Raw genomic sequence first — 14,010 nt, forward strand, 5'->3', positions numbered from 1 at the left:
AGGTCGAGGTTGATGCTTCTGAGATTGGAGCAGGGGCTGTTTTGTCGCAGAGAAGCTCTGATTGCTCTGTGATGAAGCCTTGTGCTTTCTTTTCAAGAAAGTTTTCGCCTGCCGAGTGGAATTATGATGTTGGTAATCGGGAGTTGTTGGCTATGAAGTGGGCATTTGAGGAGTGGCGACATTGGCTCGATGGAGCTAAGCATCGTGTGGTGGTCTTGACTGATCACAAAAATCTAATTTATCTCGAGTCTGCCAAGCGGCTGAATCCTAGACAGGCTCGTTGGTCGTTGTTTTTCTCCCGTTTCGATTTCGTGGTCTCGTACCTGCCTGGTTCGAAGAACGTGAAGGCTGATGCTCTTTCTAGGAGTTTTGTGCCTGACTCTCCGGGAGTTTCAGAGCCGGCTGGTATCCTCAGAGAGGGAGTGATTTTGTCTGCCATTTCCCCAGATTTGCGACGAGTGCTGCAGGAATTTCAGGCGGATAGACCTGACCGTTGCCCACCAGAGAGACTGTTTGTCCCAGATAGATGGACCAGCAGAGTTATTTCCGAGGTTCATTCTTCGGTGTTGGCAGGTCATCCTGGGATTTTTGGTACCAGAGATTTGGTGGCTAGATCCTTCTGGTGGCCTTCCTTGTCGCGGGATGTGCGTTCCTTTGTGCAGTCCTGTGGGATTTGTGCTCGGGCTAAGCCTTGCTGTTCTCGTGCCAGCGGTTTGCTTTTGCCTTTGCCTGTCCCGAAGAGGCCTTGGACGCACATTTCCATGGATTTTATTTCGGATCTTCCAGTCTCTCAGAGAATGTCTGTCATCTGGGTGGTGTGTGATCATTTTTCTAAAATGGTCCATTTGGTGCCCTTGCCTAAGTTGCCTTCCTCCTCCGATTTGGTTCCTCTATTTTTTCAGAATGTGGTTCGCTTGCACGGCATCCCTGAAAATATTGTGTCTGACAGAGGATCCCAGTTTGTGTCCAGATTTTGGCGGATCTTTTGTGCTAAGATGGGCATTGATTTGTCTTTTTCGTCTGCCTTCCATCCTCAGACGAATGGCCAAACCGAGCGAACTAATCAGACCTTGGAAACTTATTTAAGATGTTTTGTTTCTGCTGATCAGGATGATTGGGTTACTTTTTTACCATTGGCCGAGTTTGCCCTTAATAATCGGGCTAGTTCTGCTACTTTGGTTTCGCCTTTTTTTGTAATTCTGGCTTTCATCCTCGTTTTTCCTTGGGTCAGGTGGAGCCGTCTGATTGTCCTGGGGTGGATTCTGTGGTGGATAGGTTGCAGCAGATTTGGAACCATGTGGTGGACAATTTGAAGTTGTCACAGGAGAAGGCTCAGCGCTTTGCCAACCGCCATCGCGGTGTGGGTCCCCGACTTCGTGTTGGGGATTTGGTATGGCTGTCTTCTCGGTATGTTCCTATGAAGGTCTCCTCTCCTAAGTTCAATCCTCGCTTCATCGGTCCTTATAAGATTTTGGAAATCCTTAACCCTGTGTCATTTCGTTTGGACCTCCCAGCGTCGTTTGCCATTTATAATGTGTTCCATAGGTCTTTGTTGCAGAGGTATGTGGTGCCTGTGGTTCCTTCTGTTGAGCCCCCTGCTCCGGTGCTGGTTGAGGGCGAATTGGAGTACGTGGTGGAGAAGATCTTGGATTCTCGTTTTTCTAGACGGAGGCTTCAGTATTTGGTTAAGTGGAAGGGCTATGGTCAGGAGGATAATTCCTGGGTTGTCGCCTCTGATGTTCATGCGGCCGATTTGGTTCATGCCTTCCATGTTGCTCATCCTGATCGCCCTGGGGGTTTTGATGAGGGTTCGGTGACCCCTCCTCAAGGGGGGGGGTACTGTTGTGAACTTTGTTTTTGGGCTCCCTCTTGTGGTCACAAGTGGTACTGTGTAAGTGCTATCTTTGGGCTCCCTCTGGTGGCTCTTTTTGTCATTCTGCAGGTCTGTGGCTGGGATCAGCTGTCTCGTTATCTGCTGGTTGGTTTCCTATTTAGCTCACCTGGACTTTCAGTTGTTGCCTGCTGTCAATGTATTCAGTGTTATTTTGATCTCTCCTGACTACCTTCGTTATCAAAGAACGCCTAAACAATGATGCCCTCTCGGCCAGCCGAGGGCGTACCTCTAGGCCTAATCATATGAACCTAAAAAGACGCACCAGACTAAATAATCCCTAGATCTAAACGATCAATTGAGGAAAGGTCATAGACCAAGAATCTGTGCGTAAGAATAGAGGTACAAAGAACAGTTATAATGAACAGGTATTTATTAAGGTATCAAATATACACACAATATTAAATATAATAATACATGGACAAAAGGGTGGTAGAAAGAAGCAGCTAAAAGATAGCATGTAATAGATGACAAAAAAACAATGCTGGCGATAACATGAAAAAACAAAAAAAGGATATGAGCACCCTGCTCTGACCGCAGCCCAGTGAATACTGAATGGTGTGCCAAAATAGTATGCACAGAATGTCAAAGGGAAAAATTCCTATGGTGATCCCCTAACTAAAATGAATAGTGGGGGATATATGTCTAAAGAAAGGTAACATAGTCATGGGTACAATGAGTGAGCTAAAGATAGCATACTGTTACCTTGGGACATAGTTGCAGTAGATGACAAGGTGCTGCAGGCAGAGAGGGAAACCTCGACGCGCGTTTCACCTGAGTGGCTTCGTCAGGAGGCGTGGTCATTAAAAGGAAGGGCTGGGGTATATATAGTGAGTCGGGAGAGCTGATAGTCCAATCGGCGCACAGCCCGGCATGATGTGGTTAATCATGGACAGCTGGGCGAGCCGCGCGCCACAGGAGATGGGCGGGAGGACAGACGTCATCTCCGCTCATCCCCATAGCAACGCGGCCAGCCCGCGACGCTACCCAGGCAACCACGGCGCATGCCTGAGGTGCGCACGGACCAAGAAGGAAAAGGAGAAGAGCGGGGGTACGAGGTGAGTACATAGTGCAAGAGGGGGATTTTAGATAGCAGCGATGATCTAATCCACTAGGGGATCTGCCTGAAATGACCCCGCACGGTAGGAGGGATTGACCACATGTAAGACTGCACGAGCAGGGGCAGGTCAGCAATACCATCCACTAATAAGCTGGCGAGGTCAGTTGACTACAGGGCTGCAGAGGATCACCATAATCCATTCAGGCTGTCAACGATAAAGGGAAAAGAATCCTCCAGCACTCTATCAAAAAATAAGTAATGCACGTCGGCAATCATAAAGATTTTGAGGAAAAAATACAGGTAAATATAACTGTAATAAGCGTATCAAACAGACTACTCGTGCAATAAACAAGAGCTATGGCCATCTATCGATGAATAGAGAACACATAACCGCCATAACAAGATTTCAGAAAAATACAAATAAAGATAAATACAATAATACAGCAACATCATGATAAATTGCAATAGAAAATAAAAATAATTATAATAAGACTATAAATCGAACCGCTGCCGCGGTGAGAAAATCCCGCTGCTATCTGTCCATGACATAGGACTGCAGGGCATAATGTACTTAATACAAACTGAAACAACAGATTTATATGTAAATGTATTATTACAAAAAGTAAGTCCTGTAGGGATCATTAGTAATTAATCACAACGGAGTCCAAATTTATTGCCGCAAAGATGAGTGCAGAGGCTCCTTTTAATGGACTCTAGATAGGAGCAGATCCGGAACAGATTAAGTATTAAGACGTCCTCCGAATTCCTCCCGGTAGTAGGCATGATAAAAAGAAGGGTAGAGATGATATCTAGATCAGAATGACACGGACAAATAAATATCAAACCCAAAAACTTAAGACAAAACAACACCAATAGAATATATATATTAAAATAACCCCAGACCTACAAAAAGGTTAAAAGAAAGCTCAAATATTCAATTTTAGTTTTACAAAAAGGACTTGAAGCTGATGGCCTCATTGAGGCCAATGGGTGAGAGTGTATTAAGCGTAACCATCCAACGTGTCTCTTTCTGGAGGAGTTTCTGTTTGGTATTACCACCCCTGATCCCTGTATATACGTGATCAATCCCACGGAAATTGAGGCCTTTAGGATTGCTGTTATGGGCCTCACGGAAGTGCCTAGGGATAGATTTAAGAAGGGCCGGTTCAATACACTTTACCGAGTTGTTGATGTCTCTAATGTGCTCCTGGACACGGACTTTAAAAGATCTTGTGGTCATGCCAATGTAAATCCGGTCACAGGGACATTGAGCGTAATAAACAATGGCCTCCGTATTACAGGTGATGTGATGTACGATCCTGTAGCTTTTATCCCCAGCAGAATTCGAGAACTCTTTTGTCCTGCAGATATATCTGCAGGCTGAACAGTTCCCGCAGGGGAAACAGCCCCAGGGGGGACCCTTCAAGTGCGTGCCAAAGGGATTACTTCTCGGGGGTACATAATGGCTGTCACATAGCATATCTCCCAATGTACGAGATTTACGCCAAGTAATAAGTGGATAGGGGGTCAGCTGACTAGACAGATCCCTATCAGCAAGCAGGATCGGCCAGTGTTTTCTAAAGATATCATTAATTACTGACCAATTAGAATTAAATTTGGTGATGAACCGTGGTACTAGATCTGTATCCTTAGAGGGCTTTTTTGGCCGTCCTGCTAGTAGAGAGGGTCTGTCTGAGTGTAAGGCACGAGAGTAACCCCTGTTGATATCAGCGTATTTATAACCCCTATTTTTAAAGCGCCGTGTTAAATCTGCCGCCTGTTTATGAAACGCATCATCGTCGGAACAAATGCGACGCATCCTTAAAAATTGACCCACCGGTATTGAACTTTTCAGTTTGGGTGGGTGTGACGAGGAGAAATGAAGAAGTGCATTAGTAGATGTGCTTTTCCGAAAGACATCAGTGGTAATATATCCATCGGTAGTTTTTGAAATGGACAAGTCCAGGAAATTGACCGATTTTTGACTGTAAGTCCAAGTGAGTTTGATATTTAAAGGGTTAGAATTCAAAAGATTTAAAAATGTGTCCAACTGCGACGTGGAGCCCTGCCAGATAAAGAAAATATCGTCGATATAGCGCAGCCACGAGATGACGGAGCTGTGACCAGGAGTGTCAAGGACCGTATCCCTCTCCCACAGCCCCAGGAACAAATTAGCATATGAGGGCGCACAAGACGCCCCCATTGCTGTGCCCTGGAGCTGTAGGAAGGTCCTTGACACTCCTGGTCACAGCTCCGTCATCTCGTGGCTGCGCTATATCGACGATATTTTCTTTTTCTTTATCTGGCAGGGCTCCACGTCGCAGTTGGACACATTTTTAAATCTTTTGAATTCTAACCCTTTAAATATCAAACTCACTTGGACTTACAGTCAAAAATCGGTCAATTTCCTGGACTTGTCCATTTCAAAAACTACCGATGGATATATTACCACTGATGTCTTTCGGAAAAGCACATCTACTAATGCACTTCTTCATTTCTCCTCGTCACACCCACCCAAACTGAAAAGTTCAATACCGGTGGGTCAATTTTTAAGGATGCGTCGCATTTGTTCCGACGATGATGCGTTTCATAAACAGGCGGCAGATTTAACACGGCGCTTTAAAAATAGGGGTTATAAATACGCTGATATCAACAGGGGTTACTCTCGTGCCTTACACTCAGACAGACCCTCTCTACTAGCAGGACGGCCAAAAAAGCCCTCTAAGGATACAGATCTAGTACCACGGTTCATCACCAAATTTAATTCTAATTGGTCAGTAATTAATGATATCTTTAGAAAACACTGGCCGATCCTGCTTGCTGATAGGGATCTGTCTAGTCAGCTGACCCCCTATCCACTTATTACTTGGCGTAAATCTCGTACATTGGGAGATATGCTATGTGACAGCCATTATGTACCCCCGAGAAGTAATCCCTTTGGCACGCACTTGAAGGGTCCCCCCTGGGGCTGTTTCCCCTGCGGGAACTGTTCAGCCTGCAGATATATCTGCAGGACAAAAGAGTTCTCGAATTCTGCTGGGGATAAAAGCTACAGGATCGTACATCACATCACCTGTAATACGGAGGCCATTGTTTATTACGCTCAATGTCCCTGTGACCGGATTTACATTGGCATGACCACAAGATCTTTTAAAGTCCGTGTCCAGGAGCACATTAGAGACATCAACAACTCGGTAAAGTGTATTGAACCGGCCCTTCTTAAATCTATCCCTAGGCACTTCCGTGAGGCCCATAACAGCAATCCTAAAGGCCTCAATTTCCGTGGGATTGATCACGTATATACAGGGATCAGGGGTGGTAATACCAAACAGAAACTCCTCCAGAAAGAGACACGTTGGATGGTTACGCTTAATACACTCTCACCCATTGGCCTCAATGAGGCCGTCAGCTTCAAGTCCTTTTTGTAAAACTAAAATTGAATATTTGAGCTTTCTTTTAACCTTTTTGTAGGTCTGGGGTTATTTTAATATATTCTATTGGTGTTGTTTTGTCTTAAGTTTTTGGGTTTGATATTTATTTGTCCGTGTCATTCTGATCTAGATATCATCTCTACCCTTCTTTTTATCATGCCTACTACCGGGAGGAATTCGGAGGACGTCTTAATACTTAATCTGTTCCGGATCTGCTCCTATCTAGAGTCCATTAAAAGGAGCCTCTGCACTCATCTTTGCGGCAATAAATTTGGACTCCGTTGTGATTAATTACTAATGATCCCTACAGGACTTACTTTTTGTAATAATACATTTACATATAAATCTGTTGTTTCAGTTTGTATTAAGTACATTATGCCCTGCAGTCCTATGTCATGGACAGATAGCAGCGGGATTTTCTCACCGCGGCAGCGGTTCGATTTATAGTCTTATTATAATTATTTTTATTTTCTATTGCAATTTATCATGATGTTGCTGTATTATTGTATTTATCTTTATTTGTATTTTTCTGAAATCTTGTTATGGCGGTTATGTGTTCTCTATTCATCGATAGATGGCCATAGCTCTTGTTTATTGCACGAGTAGTCTGTTTGATACGCTTATTACAGTTATATTTACCTGTATTTTTTCCTCAAAATCTTTATGATTGCCGACGTGCATTACTTATTTTTTGATAGAGTGCTGGAGGATTCTTTTCCCTTTATCGTTGACAGCCTGAATGGATTATGGTGATCCTCTGCAGCCCTGTAGTCAACTGACCTCGCCAGCTTATTAGTGGATGGTATTGCTGACCTGCCCCTGCTCGTGCAGTCTTACATGTGGTCAATCCCTCCTACCGTGCGGGGTCATTTCAGGCAGATCCCCTAGTGGATTAGATCATCGCTGCTATCTAAAATCCCCCTCTTGCACTATGTACTCACCTCGTACCCCCGCTCTTCTCCTTTTCCTTCTTGGTCCGTGCGCACCTCAGGCATGCGCCGTGGTTGCCTGGGTAGCGTCGCGGGCTGGCCGCGTTGCTATGGGGATGAGCGGAGATGACGTCTGTCCTCCCGCCCATCTCCTGTGGCGCGCGGCTCGCCCAGCTGTCCATGATTAACCACATCATGCCGGGCTGTGCGCCGATTGGACTATCAGCTCTCCCGACTCACTATATATACCCCAGCCCTTCCTTTTAATGACCACGCCTCCTGACGAAGCCACTCAGGTGAAACGCGCGTCGAGGTTTCCCTCTCTGCCTGCAGCACCTTGTCATCTACTGCAACTATGTCCCAAGGTAACAGTATGCTATCTTTAGCTCACTCATTGTACCCATGACTATGTTACCTTTCTTTAGACATATATCCCCCACTATTCATTTTAGTTAGGGGATCACCATAGGAATTTTTCCCTTTGACATTCTGTGCATACTATTTTGGCACACCATTCAGTATTCACTGGGCTGCGGTCAGAGCAGGGTGCTCATATCCTTTTTTTGTTTTTTCATGTTATCGCCAGCATTGTTTTTTTGTCATCTATTACATGCTATCTTTTAGCTGCTTCTTTCTACCACCCTTTTGTCCATGTATTATTATATTTAATATTGTGTGTATATTTGATACCTTAATAAATACCTGTTCATTATAACTGTTCTTTGTACCTCTATTCTTATGCACAGATTCTTGGTCTATGACCTTTCCTCAATTGATCGTTTAGATCTAGGGATTATTTAGTCTGGTGCGTCTTTTTAGGTTCATACCTTCGTTATCAGTCTCTCCAAGAGAAGCTAAGTTTCTGTTTGTTCATTTTTTGATCATCAGTGTTCAATATGTTTCTTGGTTTATTATCTGTCCTTGTCCAGCTTGCTAATATGTGATTTCCTCGCTTGCTGGTAGCTCTAGGGGGATGAGTTTCTCCCCTCACACCGTTAGTGGGTGTGGGGGTTCTTGAATTCTCAGCGTGGATATTTTGTATAGGGTTTTCTACTGACCGCACAGTTTCCTATCTGTCTTCTGCTATCTAGTATTAGCGGGCCTCATTTGCTGAATCTGTTTCATTTCTACGTTTGTATTTTCCCCTTACCTCACCGTTATTATTTGTTGGGGGCTTTCTATATCTTTGGGGTTATTTCTCTGAGGCAAGTGAGGTCTTACTTTCTTTCTCTCTAGGGGTAGCTAGTTTCTCAGGCTGCGTCGAGACGTCTAGGAATTCAGGCACGTTCACCGGCTACCTTTAGTGTGTTCAGTTAGGATCAGGATTGCGGTCAGTCCAGTTACCACCTCCCTAGAGCTCGTTCTATGTTCAGTAACTTAGCTAGTCAGTTCTGTGAATCTCAGCCACTAAGGATCATAACAGGAATATGAGGCACGCATTCAGGGGGGAATATGAGCCACGCATTCAGGGGGGAATATGAGCCACGCATTCAGGGGGGAATATGAGCCACGCATTCAGGGGGGAATATGAGCCACGCATTCAGGGGGGAATATGAGCCATGCATTCAGGGGGGAATATGAGCCATGCATTCAGGGGGGAATATGAGCCATGCATACAGGGGGGAGAATATGAGCCTTGCATTCGGGGGGGGAAATATGAGCCATGCATACGGGGGGGAATATGAGCCATGCGTTCAGGGGGGGAATATGAGCCACGCATTCAGGGGGGAATATGAGCCACGCATTCAGGGGGGAATATGAGCCACGCATTCAGGGGGGAATATGAGCCATGCATTCAGGGGGGAATATGAGCCATGCATTCAGGGGGGAATATGAGCCATGCATACAGGGGGGAGAATATGAGTCTTGCATTCGGGGGGGGGAAATATGAGCCATGCATACGGGGGGGGGGGGAATATGAGCCATGCGTTCAGGGGGGGAATATGAGCCACGCATTCAGGGGGGAATATGAGCCACGCATTCAGGGGGGAATGTGAACCATGCATTCAGGGGGGAATATGAGCCATGCATTCAGGGGGGGAAAATGAGCCATGCATACAGGGGGGAGAATATGAGCCTTGCATTCGGGGGGGGAATATGAGCCATGCATACAGGGGGGGAATATGAGCCATGCATTCGGGGGGGGGAATATGAGCCATGCATTCGCGGGGGAATAAGAGCCATGCATACAGGGGGGGGAATATGAGCCATGCATTCCGGGGGGGGGGAATATGAGCCATGAATTCCAGGGGGAATATGAGCCATGAATTCCAGGGGGAATATGAGCCATGCATTCGGGGGGAATATGAGCCATGCATACAGGGGGAGGGGGAATATGAGCCATGCATACAGGAGGGGGAATATGAGCCATGCATACAGGAGGGGGAATATGAGCCATGCATACAGGAGGGGGGAATATGAGCCATGTATATGGAATGGGAGGGAGATGAGCCATGCATACAGGGGGGGGAATATGACCCATGCATACAGGAGTGAGGGGGTCATTATACAGTATTGAGCATCATGTGGGATCATTATACAGTATGGAGAACTGTGTGGCCATTATACAGTATTGAGCATCATGTGTGGTCATTATACAGTATGTAGCATCATGTGTGGCCGTTATACAGTATGGAGCATCATGTGTGGCCGTTATACAGTATGGAGCATCATGTGTGGTCATTATACAGTATGGAGCATCATGTGGGATCATTATACAGTATGGAGAACTGTGTGTGGCCATTACACAGTATGGAGCACTATGTGTGACCATTATACAGTATGGAGCACTGTGTGGCCATTATACAGTATGGAGCACTGTGTGACCATTATACATTATAGAGCATCATGTGTGGCCATTATACACTATGGAGCATCATGTGTGGCCATTATACAGTATTGAGCATCATGTGTGGTCATTATACAGTATGGAGCATCATGTGTGGCCATTATACACTATGGAGCATCATGTGTGGCCGTTATACAGTATTGAGCATCATGTGCAGCCATTATACACTATGGAGCATCATGTGTGGCCATTATACAGTATTGAGCATCATGTGTGGCCATTATACAGTATGGAGCACTGTGTGTGGCCATTTTACAGTATGGAGCATCATGTGGGGTGATTATACAGTATGGAGCACTGTGTGGCCATATTTTTTTTTGCTCATAATTATTGTATATAAAACAGTGTGATCAGCAGTGCTAAATGGGTGTGGTTGGGACGTGGATATGGGTGTGACTAATTATGAATGGGTGTGGTCAGAGGCGTGGCCTAAAATTTGCAGCGGCACGCGTTGCGCGCCTCAAACTTTGTCCCTCTTTCCCATCTTCAAAAGTTGGGAGGTATGGATGCACTAGTCAGCATGACTATCCCCCTTATCCGCCTGCTTGAAAAAACACTGCAAGCACTAAGGGAGGAGGTTGTGGAAGAGGTGAGGGGTGAGGAGTCACAAATGCCATCTGCTTCTGGACAGTCTGCGCAACATGGTTCCTCACAAAGGCCTAGGCAGAGGACACTTTGTGAGGAGGATGAGGAAGAGTCAATGGAGGAGGAAGACATCTGTCCAGAGGAGGGAGTTACACAATGCTCTAGTAGTCAGCATGTAGAGCGAGGGTGGGGTGATGCAGAGCAGGCAGAGATGACGCCTCAAGCAGGGGACAGCGTTTCTTGGCCAGTTGGCAGTCTGCAGTACATGGTTGATTTCAGTGCCTGAGAAACGACCGCTGCATTGCCCACATTCTCAACACGGCTGATTATTGGGTGTACACCCTCCTAGATCCTCGCTACCGGGACAACTTACAAAGCCTCATAACACCGTTGAACCAGGAGCGTAAAATGCAGGAGTACCAAGACACACTGGTGCATTCCATCATGTTCTTCATTCCAACCGAGAGCAGTGCTGCTAGTGCTTCACAAAGCAGCTCAGTGCGTCGAGGCAGTGGAGGAAGTTCTGCACAAAGAGGGAGCAGAAGCAGTGCCTCAGCACAAGGCAAGACCAGTATGGCCCAAATGTGGCAAAGTTTTGTGTCCCCTCCACTAATGTCTACACCATCACAGACGGCTCCAGTCAGCAGGAGGCAACGTTTCTGTTAGATGGTGACAGACTACATGTCTTGCCCTCTCAGGGTTCTCCCATATGGCTCCTCCCCCTTCAAGTTTTGGGTCTCTAAGCTGGATACATGGCCAGAGCTTAGCCAGTATGCATTGGAGGTGCTAATAATTACAAAAAATCCGGCACTCAAAAATGAATATTTTTATCCATAATTTTATTTCATCATATGTTCCCAGTTTTTTATTGTAACGTTTCGGTCTTTTACGACCTTCATCAGACTAGGATACAAACAAAGAAAAAAACAATATCATAACAGCCATATACAATCCATTATAACCACATTAACAGATACATACATAATTTTTGTCTCCACATAGAAAATTAATAATTTTAAAATAATTTTTAAATACTTCTCCTGGGCAAAAATATTTTGTACTCAAAATTATACATTTTTATATGTTCATTTAATAAGAGATCATTCTATGTATAATTGCCCTTATAGGAGAATTCCAGGAAAAACATCACTGAAAAAATTTTTTTTTATCAGAAAAAACATCCCATATACCTAATTCATCAAATGGATAATCATATATGCATAAAGAACCTCCATATACCACAGAAAAAAATAAAATAAAATAAAATAAAACATCAAAAACTTAGTATTAGATGCAAGAGGGACCATCCCATGCTATATATCAAAAATTCATAATGTAAGTGCTTTATCCAAAAATTAGAGGACACTCCCTTACCAGATAAATGCAGAAAACGTGAATAGACGTCGTGGCTGGAAATAGACCCACCTCTCAGATATATAACTCCACTAGGAGTACTGAAATAAAGAACCAAAAAAAAATATGGCACTGACATACAAATGGCATTCATTACCAAAATCACCGATATATATAAAAGTGAAACAGGGTAAGCTTTTCACTGTAAACTCCAATAATAAGTAACACAGCTGTAACTGCAATCGACCCACCTATTAGGAATATGACTCCCATGGGAGTACTGCAACACAGAATGCAAATGAAAATAATCATTATAATACTAACCAACAAATCGCACTATTAAGAAAAGCCCTGTTACCTATATTGTGAGCTTACCAATCTCAAGTCCCGTGGTAAATACAGCTGACCGCACGCAGAGCACTGGGAAAAACTCCTGCATGCTTGCTGTACGGCGCGCTCCCATTTTATGATACCCGCCCGGAACTGACCTCAAAGAAAAGTGCCTGGAACGCTTGGTGAAACGCAAGAGGAGCCGGCGCGACCGGAAGTACGTGACCCTAATGTGTCCGAGTTTAATACACCTCGGTGGAACGCAGTGGTGGAACGCGGAAGTGCGCTATCCGTCCGACTGTATGCAGTAAAGACATTCGGCGCTGGAGCGTGCGGATCAGGTGAAGTATGGTGTAAAAAAAGAGGAACTTTCAATTGGCTGCCTGAAAAATTAAAAAGAAGAAAAAAGGAAATCAATGCACATCTTTACACAATGCTGCCATTATATTTAGTAGAAACCAACAGTATTAGCCAACCTATTGTTATATGTCCCATAAAATGGGAAAAAGGGGGTATATTACAAGAAAATTATAAAATACCTATATGTATAATTGTTTATTTACCACATACTTGTCACGTGTCCTAAGATACAGGATTCAGAACAGGGAGAACAATCAATATGTAGCTTAATTACATCTTTTATTAGTATATCACACATATTTATTGGAAGAGACCTGTCAGGTTATAATCCCTGTTTAACCCTTTGGGTTCCAGACTCTGCAGGAAGTGTATCCAAAACGCTTCCCTCAGCAACAATTGTTTATTTATATCACCTCCTCTCCTACTCAGAAAAACTTGCTCCAGAACCAGAAACCTCAATTGTGTAACAGAATGTCCTGCTTCATGAAAATGATACGGGATATGTAAATGGGATTTTCCACAACGTATATCCGATTTATGATGCGAAATGCGGTCCTTTATGGCCCGGGTGGTTTCACCAACATAAATCTTACCGCAAGGACACTTTATCGCATATATTACTTGTTTAGAGTTACATGTGAAAAAAACCCGTATCGGAATATCAGCTCCTGTTTGAGGATGAGAAATTTTCGGGCCCTTTAGTACGTTCGCGCACTGTGCACACTGTAGACAAGGAAAAGTACCTTTCTTTTGTGTTTGTAGAAAGGTCTGTTGAGGCGGTCTGTTGAGGCACAATTGACCGAGAGCCAATATCGGCTCTTACAACTTTATTCCTTAAGTTATTTGGCCGTCTAAAACAATGGTAAGAATGGTACTTGAAATTCTGATATCTCAGGGAAACTTTCTCGTAAAATGTGCCAATGCTTGCGAACCTTATTATGAAACTTGTACATAAATGGATGGAAGGTATGTACCAGGGGAATTCTAGAGGGAGATCTAGAGTCTCTATTTGAATTAGTAACATTACGGCATTGCCGCAACATGCGTGGTGGATAACCCCTTAATGTAAATTTTTCTTCCATCTCATTTAGACGTTGAGAACAAACTACAGGGTCACTGACAATTTTACGTACCCTCTCAAACTGTGAGCAGGGAATTGATTTTTTTACTGCTCTTGGGTGACAACTCTGGTAGAGTAGGAGGTTGTTCCGGTCAGTCTCTTT

General features: G+C 44.4%; 1 long non-coding RNA gene across 1 annotated transcript in view; it reads right to left on the minus strand.

Annotated features, from left to right (window-relative positions):
• Nucleotides 1–11,633: 11,633 nt before the first annotated feature.
• LOC143788115 (uncharacterized) overlaps nt 11,634–14,010 on the minus strand; it is a 120,784-nt gene continuing 118,407 nt past the window's right edge. Inside the window, exons 2-3 of the long non-coding RNA XR_013218561.1 lie at nt 12,473–12,810; nt 11,634–12,377 (exon numbers count right to left, since the gene is read on the minus strand). This is a non-coding gene — a long non-coding RNA (uncharacterized LOC143788115). The remainder of the gene's footprint in view (nt 12,378–12,472; nt 12,811–14,010) is intronic.

This window comes from Ranitomeya variabilis, chromosome 8 (assembly GCF_051348905.1).
Source record: "Ranitomeya variabilis isolate aRanVar5 chromosome 8, aRanVar5.hap1, whole genome shotgun sequence".
Classification (NCBI taxonomy): domain Eukaryota; kingdom Metazoa; phylum Chordata; class Amphibia; order Anura; family Dendrobatidae; genus Ranitomeya; species Ranitomeya variabilis.